Raw genomic sequence first — 17,843 nt, forward strand, 5'->3', positions numbered from 1 at the left:
CTTCTACGCGCTTTTGCAAGCGGCAAGTGAACGTCTACCGCAGCAACAAGAGCCTCCTCTTGTAGGCTTTGGAATCTCTTCAAGGGTGAGACTCGATACCCCCTCGTTGCTACCGTCTTCTAGATTGCATCTTGGCTTGGATTGCGTGTTCGCGGTAGGAAATTTTTTGTTTTCTATGCAACGTTATCCTACAGCGCCGCCCTGGTGTCTGGGCACCTCGTGGCCCCACTTCGTGACTCCTTCGGTCTTCTGGAAGCTTCGTGTGAAAATAGGCCCCTGGGCGTTGATTTCGTCCAATTCCGAGAATATTTCCTTACTAGGATTTCTGAAACCAAAAACAGCAGAAACAAAGAATCGGCTCTTCGGCATCTCGTTAATAGGTTAGTGCCGGAAAATGCATAAATATGACATAAAGTATGCATAAAACATGTAGATATCATCAATAATGTGGCATGGAACATAAGAAATTATCGATACGTCGGAGACGTATCAGCATCCCCAAGCTTAGTTTCTGCTCGTCCCGAGCAGGTAAACGATAACAAAGATAATTTCTGGAGTGACATGCCATCATAACCTTGATCATACTATTGTAAGCACATGTAATGAATGCAGCGATCAAAACAATGGTAAATGACATGAGTAAACAAATGAATCATATAGCAAAGACTTTTCATGAATAGTACTTTCAAGACAAGCATCAATAAGTCTTGCATAAGAGTTAACTCATAAAGCAATAATTCAAAGTAAAGGTATTGAAGCAACACAAAGGAAGATGAAGTTTCAGCGGTTGCTTTCAACTTATAACATGTATATCTCATGGATATTGTCAATGTAAAGTAATATAACAAGTGCAATATGCAAGTATGTAGAAATCAATGCACAGTTCACACAAGTGTTTGCTTCTTGAGATGGAGAGAAATAGGTGAACTGACACAACATAAAAGTAAAAGAAAGGCCCTTCGCAGAGGGAAGCATTGATTGCTATATTTGTGCTAGAGCTTTGGTTTTGAAAACAAGAAACAATTTTGTCAACGGTAGTAATAAAGCATATGTGTTATGTAAATTATATCCTACAAGTTGCAAGCCTCATGCATAGTACACTAATAGTGCCCGCACCTTGTCCTAATTAGCTCGGATTACCTGGATTATCATCGCAATACATATGTTTTAACCAAGTGTCACAAAGGGGTACCTCTATGCCGCCTGTACAAAGGTCTAAGGAGAAAGCTCGCATTGGATTTCTCGCTTTTGATTATTCTCAACTTAGACATCCATACCGGGACAACATAGACAACAGATAATGGACTCCTCTTTTATGCATAAGCATTCAACAACAGTTAATTTTCTCATATGAGATTGAGGATATTTGTCCAAAACTGAAACTTCCACCATGGATCATGGCTTTAGTTAGCGGCCCAATGTTCTTCTCTAACATTATGCATGCTCTAACCATTCTAGTGGTAAATCTCCCTTACTTCAGACAAGACGGACATACATAGCAACTCACATGATATTCAACAAAGAGTAGTTGATGGCGTCCCCAGGAACATAGTTATCGCTCAACAAGCAACTTAATAAGAGATAAAGTGCATAAGTACATATTCAATACCACAATAGTTTTTAGGCTATTTGTCCCATGAGCTATATATTGCAAAGGTAGAGGATAGAAATTTTAAAGGTAGCACTCAAGCAATTTACTTTGGAATGGCGGAGAAATACCATGTAGTAGGTAGGTATGGTGGACACAAATGGCATAGTGGTTGGCTCAAGGATTTTGGATGCATGAGAAGCATTCCCTCTCGATACAAGGTTTAGGCTAGCAAGGTTATTTGAAACAAACACAAGTATGAAGCGGTGCAGCAAAACTCACATAAAAGACATATTGTAAACATTATAAGACTCTACACCGTCTTCCTTGTTGTTCAAACACTTACTAGAAATTATCTAGACCTTAGAGAGACCAATTATGCAAACCAAATTTTAGCAAGCTCTATGTATTTCTTCATTAATAGGTGCAAAGTATATGATGCAAGAGCTTAAACATGAGCACAACAATTGCAAAGTATCAAATTATCCAAGACATTTTACCAATTACAACATGTAGCATTTCTTGTTTCCAACCATATAACAATTTAACGAAGAAGATTCAACATTCGCCATGAACACTATGAGTAAAGCCTAAGGACATATTTGTCCATATGCAACAGCGGAGCGTGTCTCTCTCCCACACAATGAATGCTAGGATCCATTTTATTCAAACAAAAACGAAAACAAAAACAAACAGACGCTCCAAGCAAAGTGCATAAGATGTGATGGAATAAAAATATAGTTTCACTAGAGGAACCTGATAATGTTGTCGATGAAGAAGGGGATGCCTTCGCATCCCCAAGCTTAGACGCTTGAGTCTTCTTAAAATATGCAGGGGTGAACCACCGGGGCATCCCCAAGCTTAGAGCTTTCACTCTCCTTGATCATATTGTATCATCTCCCTCTCTTGATCCTTGAAAACTTTCTCCACACCAAACTCAAAACAACTCATTAGAGGGTTAATGCACAATTAAAATTCACATGTTCAGAGGTGACATAATCATTCTTAACACTTCTGGACATTGCACAAAGCTACTGAAAGTTAATGGAATCGAAAAATCCATCAAGCATAGCAAAACAGGCAATGCGAAATAAAAGGCAGAATCTGTCAAAACAGAACAGTCCGTAAAGACGAATTTAATTGAGGCACCAGACTTGCTCAAATGAAAATGCTCAAATTGAATTAAAGTTGCGTACATATCTGAGGATCACTCACATAAATTGGCATAACTTTCTGAGTTACCTACAGAGAATTAGGCCCAGATTCGTGACAGCAAAGAAATCTGTTTCTGCGCAGTAATCCAAATCTAGTATGAACCTTACTATCAACGACTTTACTTGGCACAATAATGCAACAAAACTAAGATAAGGAGAGGTTGCTACAGTAGTAACAACTTCCAAGACTTAAATATAAAACAAAATTACTGTAGTAAAATAAAACATGGGTTATCTCCCAAGAAGTGCTTTCTTTATAGCCATTAAGATGGGCTCAGCAATTTTAATGATGCACTCGCAAGAAATAAGAGTTGAAGCAAAAGAGAGCATCAAAAAGCAAATTCGAAACACATTTAAGCCTAACCCACTTCCTATGAAAAGGAATCTTGTAAATAAACAAATTCATGAAGAACAAAGTGACAAGCATAGGAAGATAAAACACGAGTAGCTTCAAGATTCTCAACATAAAGAGGGGAAACTTAATATTATTAAGATGCATATAACCATGTTTCCCTCTCTCATAATAACTTTCAGTAGTATCATGAGCAAACTCAACAATATAACTATCACATAAAGCATTCTTATCATGAGTCTCATGCATAAAATTATTACTACTCCCAACATAAGCATAGTCATTTTTATTAATTGTAGTGGGAGCAAATTCAACAAAGTAGCTATCATTATTATTCTCATCACCATAATCATCAAATATAGGAGGCATATTGTAATCATAATTAATTTTCCCCTCAATAGTAGGTGGACTGAAAATATGATAGTCATCATTGCAATCATCATATATAGGAGGTAAAGTATCATCAAAGTAAATTTTCTCCTCCATGCTTGGGGGACTAGAAATATCATGCTTATCAAAACCAGCTTCCCCAAGCTTAGAATTTTCCATAGCATTAGCAACAATGGTGTTCAAAGCATTCATACTAATAACATTGCCATTAGCACGCATATAAAGTTCCATAGGCTTTTTAATTTTCTCTTCAAATACCTCATGTCCTAACTCAAGATAAATACTATAAAGATCTCTAATATTTTTGTTGTTTTCCATTAAGCCTAACTAGTGAAATAAAAACATGCATGGAATTAAGTAAAGTAAAACAAGTAACTAATTTTTTTTGTGTTTTGATTTAATGCAGCAAACAAAGTAGTACATAAAATAAAGCAAGATAAAAACAAATTAAAGAGATTGGAGGTGGAGACTCCCCTTGCAGCGTGTCTTGATCTCTCCGGCAACGGCGCCAGAAAATAGTCTAGATACGCGTACAGCACGCGACCGTTGGGAACCCCAAGAGGAAGGTGTGATGCGTACAGCGGCAAGTTTTCCCTCAGTAAGAAACCAAGGTTTATCGAACCAGTAGGAGCCAAGAAGCACGTTGAAGGTTGATGGCGGCAAGATGTAGTGCAGCGCAACACCAGGGATTCCGGCGCCAACGTGGAACCTGCACAACACAACCATAGTACTTTGCCCCAACGAAATAGTGAGGTTGTCAATCTCACCGGCTTGCTGTAACAAAGGATTAGATGTATAGTGTGGATGATGATTGTTTATAGAAAATAGTAGAAAGAGTATTGCAGTAGATTGTATTCGATTAAAAGAATGGACCGGGGTCCACAGTTCACTAGAGGTGTCTCTCCCATAAGATAAATAGCATGTTGGGTGAACAAATTACAGTTGGGCAATTGACAAATAAAGAGGGCATGACCATGCACATACATGATATGATGAGTATTGTGAGATTTAATTGGGCATTACGACAAAGTACATAGAACGCTATCCAGCATGCATCTATGCCTAAAAAGTCCACCTTCAGGTTATCATCCGAACCCCTTCCAGTATTAAGTTGCAAACAACAGACAATTGCATTAAGTATGGTGCGTAATGTAATCAACAACTACATCCTCGGACATAGCATCGATGTTTTATCCCTAGTGGCAACAGAACATCCACAACCTTAGAACTTTCTGTCACTGTCCCAGATTTAATGGAGGCATGAACCCACTATCGAGCATAAATACTCCCTCTTGGAGTTAAGAGTAAAAACTTGGCCAGAGCCTCTACTAATAACGGAGAGCATGCAAGATCATAAACAACACATAGGTAATAGATTGATAATCAACATAGCATAGTATTCTCTATCCATCGGATCCCAACAAACACAACATATAGCATTACAGATAGATGATCTTGATCATGTTAGGCAGCTCACAAGACCCGACAATGAAGCACAATTAGGAGAAGACGACCATCTAGCTACTGCTATGGACCCATAGTCCAGGGGTGAACTACTCACTCATCACTCTGGAGGCGACCATGGTGGTGAAGAGTCCTCCGGGAGATGATTCCCCTCTCCGGCAGGATGCCGGAGGCGATCTCCTGAATCCCCCGAGATGGGATTGGCGGCGGCGGCGTCTGATAACCCACAAGTATAGGGGATCGCAGCAGTCTTCGCGGGTAGTATAACCCAATTTATTGATTCGACACAAGGGGAGACAAAGAACACTTGGAAGCCTTAACAGCGGAGTTGTCAATTCAGCTGCACCTAGAAACAGACTTGCTCGCAAGAGTTTATCAGTAGTAACAGTTTTATAGCAGTAGCAGTAGTGAAATAACAGCAGCAGAGTAACAGAGACAGCAGTAGTGATTATAGTAAACAGCAGGATTAAAATACTGTAGGCACGGGGACGGATGACGGGCGTTGCATGGATGAGAGAAACTCATGTAACAATCATAGCAGGGCATTTGCAGATAATAATAAAACGGTGTCCAAGTACAAAGCAATCAATAGGCATGTGTTCCAATTATAGTCGTACGTGCTCGCAATGAGAAACTTGCACAACATCTTTTGTCCTACCAGCCGGTGTTAGCCGGGCCTCAAGGGAAACTACTGGATATTAAGGTACTCCTTTTAATAGAGTACCGGAGCAAAGCATTAACACTCCGTGAACATATGTGATCCTCACATCACTACCATCCCCTCCGGTTGTCCCGATTCTTGTCACTTCGGGGCCATTGGTTCCGGACAGTGACATGTGTATACAACTTGCAGGTAAGACCATAAACAATGAATATCATGATGAAACAATAACATGTTCAGATCTGAGATCATGGCACTCGGGCCCTAGTGACAAGCATTAAGCATAACAAGTTGCAACAATATCATCAAAGTACCAATTACGGACACTAGGCACTATGCCCTAACAATCTTATGCTATTACATGACCAATCTCATCCAATCCCTACCATCCCCTTCGGCCTACAGCGGGGGAATTACTCACACATGGATGGGGGAAACATGGCTGGTTGATGTAACACCCCAAATTTCAATAAAAAGAAAGTTAGAGAATTCCAGAAAGCAAAATTTCAAACCAACAAAAACTTTTCTATTTGCATATAGTACCATGCATAGGACTTGTGCATTTGAGTGATATGCCATGATGATTGTTATTACTTGTATTTGATATGCTCTAAAACCCTAGTGTGATCATATGAAGATCACCAACTAAATAAATCAAAGAGGAGGAAAATCCAATAATTTAAAAACCCTAAAAACCCTAACATATGCCCTATAGCATTTTTATAAATTTTGACCCTAGACCAATTTGGTCTTCACCATTAGTTGAATAATGTTATTAAACACTTATTACAACTTTTGGAATCAAAGTTTCACAATTCAAATGAAATCCAAACACAAATCCCACTCACATATGATAATGGTCAAAACTGAAATTTATAGTCTGATCACCACTTTGAGCCCTTGCCATTCATTTTTCCCAAACCAACTCTTGCTAACTCTTTGCATCATTTCAAAGTCAACATCAAGGTGAACAACTTTGATGAAGATCATCATGCCAAATTCATCTTTGATCATGAGCAAGGCTCATCCAAAGTCCCAACTTTTTAACATATGGAACAATCTACACTTAGCCATTTTGGCCAACTTTTGAATTCTAATTTTTCCACCACCACCTCAAAACCTCTCTGGTCATTTACAACTAATATCAACACTCACTTTTCAAACACATTTACCATTTGAATATTTTCAAATTTGGACAATTTTATAAATTCCAAAATCGGGCACTATTTGCAACTATTGCAAATAGTGATTCTACACACCTAATCTACCCCAACTCTAATCTACCTTGTCCCCTGGTTCCCTCTAACCATAAATTGCACATAGTAACCCTAATGAGGAGTGGCTAGCTCACATGGGCATGGCATGCCGGCCATGGCGCCACCATGCCGAGCCACCCCTCCTCTCCTTCATCGCCACCTCTGCCCACCTTGTCCAACGCCGCCACCTCACTCTACTGGACCACCTAGCACCGGCCATGGTCGAGGAGAAGCTCGACAGCCGCCGGAACGCGCGCGCCCAGTGGTGGCCACGCCATGCCGACGACATCGCGCGTGGACACTCGCGGACGTCACAGTACACGCGCCGCCTCGCCACCCCGTGCCTTGCCTGGACCCGCTCTCGACGAGTTGAGCTTGCACTCGACACCTGGAAGCCGCCAGACATGGCCAAGACCACGACCCGTGCCCGCCGCCGCCGGAGACGAAGAGGAAACCCCGCCGCGGGCGCGACAGACACGGAAGCAACGCGACATAACCAGGCCCTCCCCGACCACGCTGTCGCCACCATTCGCCTCGCCTGGACACGTAGAGCATCCCTGCACACTCGCCTAGCTCGATAGCTCGCCGGAGACGCCGCGCCCATGTCGCCCGCATCACTGCCCCGCCACCCTCTCTCAATTCTATAAATAGCACGTTCCCTGGACAGAACCAAGCACACCATTCCACTCCCCACCTCTCACTGCTTCGCCACCACCACTCCACTCACTCGATCATCGCCGGAGCCGCCCCAATTTGGAGATCGGAGCCGCCAGTACACGGAGGTCGCCGTCGTCGATTGGAGCCGAACCAGGAGCTGCCGCCGGTACCAGGAGCTCCGCCGTCGTCCACAACTTCACCACGCACACTGCCATCCCTCGCTGGAGCACTGGTTAGCCCGCCGACCCCCTACTGCTGCCACCGCATCGTCAGGTTCTCGTCGGCGACGACGATGAACCACGGCCGTTGATCTGCGTTCTAATCCAACGCTCCCCTTTAAAACGTACCGCTTCGGTGACGCTGAGTCACTGACGCGCGGACCCCACCCTGTCAGCGCGCTGCGTGTCTGTGGACCGTGGTTGGGCTGGACTGGGTTGGTTTGGGCCGTTTTTAAATCTGGCAGCCCGTTTAGTTTTCCCGCCGGCCTGTTAATTCAAATCTAGTTTAAATATTTCCAAATGAATTTCAATACTGCTGCCACTTTGAAATTCAATAGAATTAAATTGGCTCAACCAAATTTGATGAACTTTATATGGTTGGAAAGCTAGAGAAATTATCTAGCCAATGCCACTGGCCCCATGGCCAGATTCTTTGTAGAATTAATGTGATAAAAATAACAAGACAGGGACTTTTCCCTATTCAAATAATTCTTAAAAATCAACCAAAATAGATATTAAGTTAATTCCAACTCTAATAGCTCACATTTGACTTACTCTAATTGTTTATGCAATAAAATGGTGTGGTCACTTTGCATGATCATACCCTAGTTTAATTAAAGGATCATTTGACTAGTTTAACTAGTTGATATTGTCCAAAACTATTAAAGTAAAATATGTGGAGTATTACACTTCATTTAAACTTGTCTCACATGAATTCATGGGATGTTTGGACCCCTGGTCCCAAACTCTCTTATATGAATTACTTGAGATTTAAATCAAATGTAGTGTTATTTAAATAGTATGAGGTGATCCACCTCATTTAAATCATTTTCCCAAATGATGATGATGAACATTTGACTTAGGTCAATATGAGTTCATCTATGATTGTTTGAGAAATTAAATCTTAAGAAGATTTCAATGAGAGGAAATTATTTCTCAAGAACCCTATGGAAACTATCATTTACATATTAAATACAAAGAAGTGAATTCTATTTAAACCCCACAACCCATGTACTCTAGTTAACTTATTTGTGTGCATAGAGTAGTTTGTGTGTTATATGTGATGTATGGAATAGCCATTGAATTAGTGAGTAATTATACTCGTATTCAAATTTAGACGGTAGCACCGGAGAGTACGCCGAAGAAGAAGGTTGCTACCAAGAGGAGGAGGAGGAACAGTTTGAGAACTACCAAGGCAAGCTAATATTCTTGCAAAGTGCAAAGCCCCTTGGGGCAAGGCACCATGTTTCTTATCTTTTCTCATATGAACCCATCCCAAGTTTTTACTTGTTTTCTAAATGAGTTACTTTGATAGTTAACTTTGGTCCAAGTACAAGTTGATTACTAGAGTAGTGAGTTAGTCTTCTCCAAGCAAAGCAAGTTAGCACCCCTCATGAATTAGAGCTAGTGCTAATGAATTAAAACTTGACTACTCTAGATGGGAACAATGTGAATTTGAAGGGATTTTTGAAACCTTGGAATGAAGATGCATTCCATTGAATGATTTTTGAAGGTGAATGTGAACAAGACAAGATGGTGATTTTTGATAAAACAATGATGTTGGTTTGAATGCGATACCTTTCCAATTATTAAGTACCCCCACAATACCTGATTATGGGTAGGGCTTAACTGGAAGTTTATGCGTATTAGTATGGGTTCCCTCTAAACAAGCGTCATCGGGGTTATGCCGAAAGCTGCCTCTACCACAAAAGAAATGATATGATATGATGCGAAATGAGGTGAATGTCCGGCCCAAGCCCTGTGCAGTTCTCAGGCTGACCGTCTGTCTTCACTGGGAGGCCAAGCTCATGGGGAGAGGTGCTCATACTAGGATTTGTAAGTGAAAGGTTATGGTTGATGATCCGTGTACTGTGTTACGATGATTCGGGGTAATCCCGACGGATGAAATCAAATGTTGTGACACAAGTGTGCAACCTCTGCAGAGTGTAAACCTATTCGAATAGCCGCGTCCACGGTTACGGACGGTTGGAAAGGCCATACAGTTTCCGATGTCATATCTTTGAAAATGATGTTGAAAGGTGATGGTGAAATGACTTGTGGTGAATTGAATTGAAATCACCACTTGAATGGTGGGAATGACACTAATGTTCCCACTTGAGTTAGTTAGCACTTGAATAAGCTTTTCTCAAACTTTGTGAACTAAAAATAGCTTTCTGCAAATAAACTAGAGCTTAGCAAACCATACTAGAATGTCTAGCACTTACATTAGTATTAGTTTGCGAGTACTCAACGTACTCACGGCTTTGTCCCTGGCTATTCAAATGGCCAGAGTATGAAGATGACCAAGGAGATGACCAGCAGGACGCCTACGACAACTAAGCCTCTTCCGACGTCAAGCGTTGGCCTGTGGACTATAGAGTCCTTGTATCTTACGCTTCCGCTATGTTGAACTATGAACTTGTGTTTGTTCGTTGATCAATAGATCAACTATTCGTGTAATATGGATCATGTGATTCCAAATTTGTAAGACTTATGGTTTGTAATGAATGATGACTGTGATACTTAACTATTATGCCTCGCAACAACAATATTCCTGGGATTGCGATGTATGACATAATAGGCATTCGGACTTAAAAATCCGGGTGTTGACAAGTTGGTATCAGAGCCATTGTTTGACCTTAGAAGACCTTAGTTAGAATGGGCGTTCTGAAAAACTTAACTTTGAAATCAAATGAAAGAAATTATTTGTGAAAATTTACTACACTATTGTCTTTGAGACTTTGCCAAAATTTGATGAATCATGTCTATCTTATTTGAATCAACTTAAAACTTTGCCACACTTTGCACTCTTTAACTTACTCATCCAATTCTCTTTCAGATGGCGCTGAATGAACCCATCAACACCAAGTTTTACCAGCTTGGGAACGGAGGGAGCTTGATCTTCGAGCACGACCTCAACGCCGTCTCTGACTTCCTTGGGCGCCCACACCCCGAGTTTCACGGGGTTCAGCTGGACGACACGCCCGGAGGAGAGTTGCAGTGGGTGATCACTGTCGACTTGAGGGGCAAGATGGAGCCTCCCACTTCGGAGAGGATCCTCTTCTCCTTCCGCGAGAGCAACTGGCTCGACGGACTCGCACGTGGCCTTCAGGAGGCACTTGCACGCCTCTGTGGACAGAACGTGGTGCGCATCCTCGCCTCTCGCTACGCCCACCTTGTGAGGCGTGATGCCGCGGGAGTGCCCATGGAGCTGCAGCCGCACCCGGAGTTGAGGCACCATGCTGAGCACCTGGACTTCATGCTCTACCAGACTCAGAGGGACCTCGACGCCACTCGCGCTTACGCGAACCAGACCCATGCTCACATCACCGAGCAGGGTGAGGCGATCAAGCTACTCAACAACGACCGCAAGAGCCTTCGCCAGCAGCATGCCAAGAAGGACGCTACGATTCGTCGCCTTCGCGCCCGGATCGCGTCACTTGAGGCCACTGTCAAGGCCCAAGAGGATCAGATTCGTCAGCTGGAGGATGACGATGGAGGCATCGACATTCAGGGAGGAGATGCCTTCCTGAGTGACGACAACGACTTTGAGGAGGACGAGAACACCGAGGAGGAGGACTACGAGTTCCTGGAGGCAGGACCCGACGACTACGTCCCGATCGATGTCGATGAGGAGGAGTAGTTGCACTAGTTCACTTATAGTAGGTGTGAGTTGTATCCCGTCCCTTGTATCGTAGCATGAGAATGGTTCTTAAAACCATTGGAGTATGTACGTAGTTTGTACTATGTGTTGCATGAATGAATGAATGTTATGTTTGTCATGAAAAGATTACAAGTTTTCAAAATGTTTTCAAACTTAACCAAAATGAACCATAGAATGTTCCCTCTTATCTCATAATCTTCTACATCTTCAGATGGCCCCTCCGAATCGCACCAACGATGCGATGCTGCAACTACTGCAAACCATGCTTGCAGCCCGGGAAACCGAAAGAGCCGAACGCCAAGCCAACCTCACCGCCTTGCAGAACATCGCCAACCAAGGCCATGGAAATCATGACCACCCCGGATACAAGCTCAAGAACTTCCAAAACACCAACCCTCCGGTGTTTAGCAAGACCGAGGAGCCCCTCGACGCTGACGATTGGCTCCAGACTATGGAGAACAATCTGGAGGTAGCCGGAGTGGAAGCCAACGAGAAAGTCCTGTTCGCCACTCACTATCTCGCTGGACCAGCCCGCGCTTGGTGGATAAGCACCCGTGCCATGAACGGAGGCCAATTCATGACTTGGGAGGATTTCAAACTCAAGTTCAGCAAGTACCATGTACCCCCGGGTCTTATCAAGAAGATGAGGGATGAATTCCGTGAGCTGAAACAAGGTCGCATGACGGTGGTTGAATACCGCGACAAGTTTCTCACTTTGTCAAGGTATGCCCCTGATGAGACCGACACCGTTGAGAAGAGGAAGGAGAGATTCCTGAACGGACTGCATGATGAGATGCAGACTGTCCTCGTCAACATCCCCTTCGCCGACCTCGAAGCCCTTGTTGACTCCGCCATCCAGATGGAGGGCAAGTTAAACCAAGCCAATGAGAACCGCAAGCGCCGCATGGCCAATCAGAGTGGATCAAGCCACCCCCAGAAGTTTCGCCCTAGCTCGAGCGGAGGTTTCACTCTGAGAAACAACAAACCCCAGATGCAGAACTCTCGCCCCGGTTATCAGAACCGGAGTGGAGGAAACTCCAAGCCAGGAGGCTACAACAACAACTACAACAACAACAACTACAACCGCGCTCCACCCCGAGCCCCTAACAACAACAACACCAACACCAACACCGCTCCCAGAACCGGAAGCAATGCCGTTCCCGTTGCGAACAAGCAGGACAAGACCACTATCACTTGTTATGAGTGTGGTGTAGTGGGGCACTACTCCAACGAGTGTCCCAAGCGTCTTGCCAAGCTCGCCGGCAACACCGCTGCACCTGCTCAGCAGCAACGCCGTGTCTCCACCGGCAAGAAGTTCGCCCCCAACAACCCCAACAACCGCAACGGCCGCCTCTACCACATGAACGCCGAAGAAGCCCAGGAAGCACCAGATGTTGTACTGGGTATGTTTTCTGTCAACCACATCCCTGCCAGAGTGTTGTTTGATTCCGGAGCATCTCATTCTTTTGTCACCGAAGACTTTGCATCAACAAGTAAAATTCAACCCCTCAGTTTGAAGCATGTTATGATAGTCCAAATCCCCGGATCAACCACCAAAGCTAGAAAATTTTGCAAAAATGTGCCAATCAAAATCCATGATGTAGATTTCTTTGCAAATCTAATCATACATGGAACCAAAGGTTTGGAAGTTGTCCTAGGAATGGACTGGATGTCCAAGCACAATGGATTGATAGACTGCGCCAAGAAAGCCATAACCATGACTAGCAGCACCGGTATCGTAGTTGAGCACGTCTCTGAAAAACTACCCAGAAAATTCACCTGCAACCAAAGTGTATCCAAGCCAACTCTGGATCAAATCAGGGTCATTTGTCGCTACCCTGATGTGTTTCCGGATGATCTACCCGGTATGCCCCCGGATCGGGATATCGAGTTTATCATCGAGTTAATTCCCAGAACTGGACCCATCGCCCAGAGAGCCTACAGCATGAACGCAACTGAGCTTGTGGAGCTGAAGAAGCAAATAGATGACATGTTAGCCAAAGGTTTGATTAGACCAAGTGCATCCCCCTGGAGATCCCCCGTCTTGTTTGTCGACAAGAAGGATGGTGCAAATCGTTTATGCACGGACTATCGTAAGCTTAACGATGTCACCATCAAAAACAAATACCCCCTACCCAAGATCGAAGATTTGTTTGACCAACTCACCGGATCTCGAGTTTTCTCCAAGATTGATCTTAGAACTGGATACCACCAACTGAAGATCCGAGCCACCGACATTCCAAAAACTGCCTTTACCACCAGATATGGGTTGTATGAGTACAACGTCATGTCGTTTGGACTGACCAATGCCCCCGCTTATTTCATGAATCTCATGAATAAGATCTTCATGAACTTTTTGGACAAGTTTGTCATTGTGTTCATCGACGACATCCTCGTCTACTCCAAGTCCGAAGAGGAACATGAACAGCATTTGGAGATTGTCCTAGAAACCCTTAGATAGCACAAGTTGTATGCCAAGTTTAGCAAGTGTGAGTTTTGGCTGGAAGAAGTTGGATTCCTGGGACACATCTTGTCCGCAGGAGGAATTGCCGTAGATCCCGCCAAAATCAAAACTGTTATGGAATGGCAAGCCCCAACCACACAAACCGAGGTCCGCGCTTTTCTTGGATTAGCCGGATACTACCGCAGATTTGTAGAAGGTTTTTCGAGCATCGCTCGACCAATGACCCAACTGCTGAAAAAGGACAGAAAGTTTGAGTGGACCGACAAATGCGAAGAGAGCTTTCAACAACTCAAGAGTAGACTGACAACAGCCCCAATCCTGATCATGCCAGATATCGCAAAGCCCTTTGACGTATATTGCGACGCCTCCAAGACTGGACTTGGATGCGTGCTTATGCAAGAAGGCAAGGTTGTATCCTACCTTTCAAGACAGCTCAAGCAACATGAACAGAACTACCCAACCCACGACCTCGAGCTTGCAGCCGTGGTCTTAGCCTTGAAAGTTTGGCGTCATTACCTCATGGGTAATCGATGCGAGATCTACTCCGACCACAAAAGCCTCAAATACATATTCACCCAGAAAGAGTTGAACATGAGACAACGCCGATGGATCGAATTGATCAAGGATTACGACATGGAGATTCACTACCACCCCGGCAAGGCCAATGTGGTAGCGGATGCTTTGAGTCGACTGCCGTGCCAGTTGAACTCCCTGCTCGCAACCGAACAGCCCAGCTTGCATCAAGAGTTTGAACAGTTCAGACTTGAACTTGTTAGTGAAGGATTCCTAGCTAGCATAGAACTGCAACCCACCTTGGTTGGTCAGATCAAGGAAGCCCAGAAAGACAACGCTAGCATTGACGGAATCAAGAAACAGATAGCCGCAGGAAAAGCCCCCAGATTCACCGTAGACGAAGCCGGAGTTCTTTGGTACAAAGAACGTCTCTGCGTACCATCGGACTCTGACTTGAAACAAGTCATTCTGCAAGAAGCCCATGACACCCTTTATTCAATCCACCCCGGAGGTACCAAGATGTACCAAGACCTGAAAGAACAATTTTGGTGGCACGGAATGAAGAGAGAGATCGGTAGCTATATCGCTAAGTGTGACATCTGTCAGAGAGTCAAGGCAGAACATCAACGACCCGCCGGACTGTTACAACCCCTCCAGATTCCGGAATGGAAATGGGACTCCGTAGGAATGGAATTTATCACCGGACTGCCCAAATCCAGCAAAGGCAATGATTCAATATGGGTAGTGGTCGATAGATTGACCAAAGTCGCCCATTTCATCGCCGTCAAAACCACCTATCAAGGCCCAAAGTTAGCTGAACTTTACATCTCCAGAATAGTCGCTCTGCACGGAACCCCCAAATCGATAGTGTCAGATAGAGGATCACAGTTCACCTCAAGGTTCTGGCAGAAAGTGCATGAAGGACTAGGCACCCGCCTAAATTTCAGCACCGCCTATCACCCTCAGACCGACGGACAGATTGAGAGAGTAAACCAGATACTGGAAGACATGCTTAGAGCATGCGTACTGGAATACGGATCCAAGTGGGAAGACTGCCTACCTTACGGAGAATTCTCCTACAACAATAGCTATCAAGCCAGCCTACAGATGGCCCCCTTTGAAGCCTTGTACGGAAGGAAGTGCCGTACCCCCCTGAACTGGTCAGAAGTCGGAGAGAGCCAAGTTTTCGGCCCAGACGTTCTTCGCGAAGCCGAAGAGAAAGTCCACAAGATCCGCGAGTACCTCAAGACGGCGCAATCCAGACAGAAGAGCTACGCCGACAAGAGACGTCGGGAGATGACCTTTGAGATCGGAGATTTTGTCTATCTCAAAGTATCCCCCTTGAAAGGAATGCAAAGATTCCAGCTGAAAGGAAAGCTTGCACCCCGCTATGTCGGACCTTTCCAAGTCCTCAGTCACCGAGGTGAAGTATCTTATCAACTGGAGTTGCCTGAAGAAATGTCGGCTGTGCACGACGTGTTTCACATCTCACTTCTCCGGAAGTTCCTTGAAGTCCCGGAGAAGACCGAAGTGTTCAAGAACATCGATCACCGATCGGTGGATATCAACAAGGATCTGACTTACCGCGAAGTGCCGATTCTCATCCTGGAAGAAGCTTACCGAACCACCCGCACCCGAAGCATCAAGTTTCTGAAGATCCAATGGAGCAATCATACCGAGGATGAAGCCACATGGGAACGCGAAGACTTCGTGAAGAAGGAGTACCCAGATCTCTTTAGTACCTAACTTTCTTTTCGATCTCGGGACGAGATCTTTTGTAAGGGGGAAGGGTTTGTAACACCCCAAATTTCAATAAAAAGAAAGTTAGAGAATTCCAGAAAGCAAAATTTCAAACCAACAAAAACTTTTCTATTTGCATATAGTACCATGCATAGGACTTGTGCATTTGAGTGATATGCCATGATGATTGTTATTACTTGTATTTGATATGCTCTAAAACCCTAGTGTGATCATATGAAGATCACCAACTAAATAAATCAAAGAGGAGGAAAATCCAATAATTGAAAAACCCTAAAAACCCTAACATATGCCCTATGGCATTTTTATAAATTTTGACCCTAGACCAATTTGATCTTCACCATTAGTTGAATAATGTTATTAAACACTTATTACAACTTTTGGAATCAAAGTTTCACAATTCAAATGAAATCCAAACACAAATCCCACTCACATATGATAATGGTCAAAACTGAAATTTATAGTCTGATCACCACTTTGAGCCCTTGCCATTCATTTTTCCCAAACCAACTCTTGCTAACTCTTTGCACCATTTCAAAGTCAACATCAAGGTGAACAACTTTGATGAAGATCATCATGCCAAATTCATCTTTGATCATGAGCAAGGCTCATCCAAAGTCCCAACTTTTTAACATATGGAACAATCTACACTTAGCCATTTTGGCCAACTTTTGAATTCTAATTTTTCCACCACCACCTCAAAACCTCTCTGGTCATTTACAACTAATATCAACACTCATTTTTCAAACACATTCACCATTTGAATATTTTCAAATTTGGACAATTTTATAAATTCCAAAATCGGGCACTATTTGCAACTATTGCAAATAGTGATTCTACACACCTAATCTACCCCAACTCTAATCTACCTTGTCCCCTGGTTCCCTCTAACCATAAATTGCACATAGTAACCCTAATGAGGAGTGGCTAGCTCACATGGGCATGGCATGCCGGCCATGGCGCCACCATGCCGAGCCACCCCTCCTCTCCTTCATCGCCACCTCTGCCCACCTTGTCCAACGCCGCCACCTCACTCTACTGGACCACCTAGCACCGGCCATGGTCGAGGAGAAGCTCGACAGCCGCCGGAATGCGTGCGCCCAGTGGTGGCCACTCCATGCCGACGACGTCGCGCGTGGACACTCGCGGACGTCACAGTACACGCGCCGCCTCGCCACCCTGTGCCTTGCCTGGACCCGCTCTCGACGAGTTGAGCTTGCACTCGACACCTGGAAGCCGCCAGACACGGCCAAGACCACGACCCGTGCCCGCCGCCGCCGGAGACGAAGAGGAAACCCCGCCGCGGGCGCGACAGACACGGAAGCAACGCGACATAACCAGGCCCTCCCCGACCACGCTGTCGCCACCATTCGCCTCGCCTGGACACGTAGAGCATCCCTGCACACTCGCCTAGCTCGATAGCTCGCCGGAGATGCCGCGCCCATGTCGCCCGCATCACTGCCCCGCCACCCTCTCTCAATTCTATAAATAGCACGTTCCCTGGACAGAACCAAGCACACCATTCCACTCCCCACCTCTCACTACTTCGCCACCACCACTCCACTCACTCGATCATTGCCGGAGCCGCCCCAATTTGGAGATCGGAGCCGCCAGTACCCGGAGGTCGCCGTCGTCGATTGGAGC

The sequence above is a fragment of the Lolium perenne genome, chromosome 4, assembly GCF_019359855.2.
Source record: "Lolium perenne isolate Kyuss_39 chromosome 4, Kyuss_2.0, whole genome shotgun sequence".
NCBI lineage: Eukaryota > Viridiplantae > Streptophyta > Magnoliopsida > Poales > Poaceae > Lolium > Lolium perenne.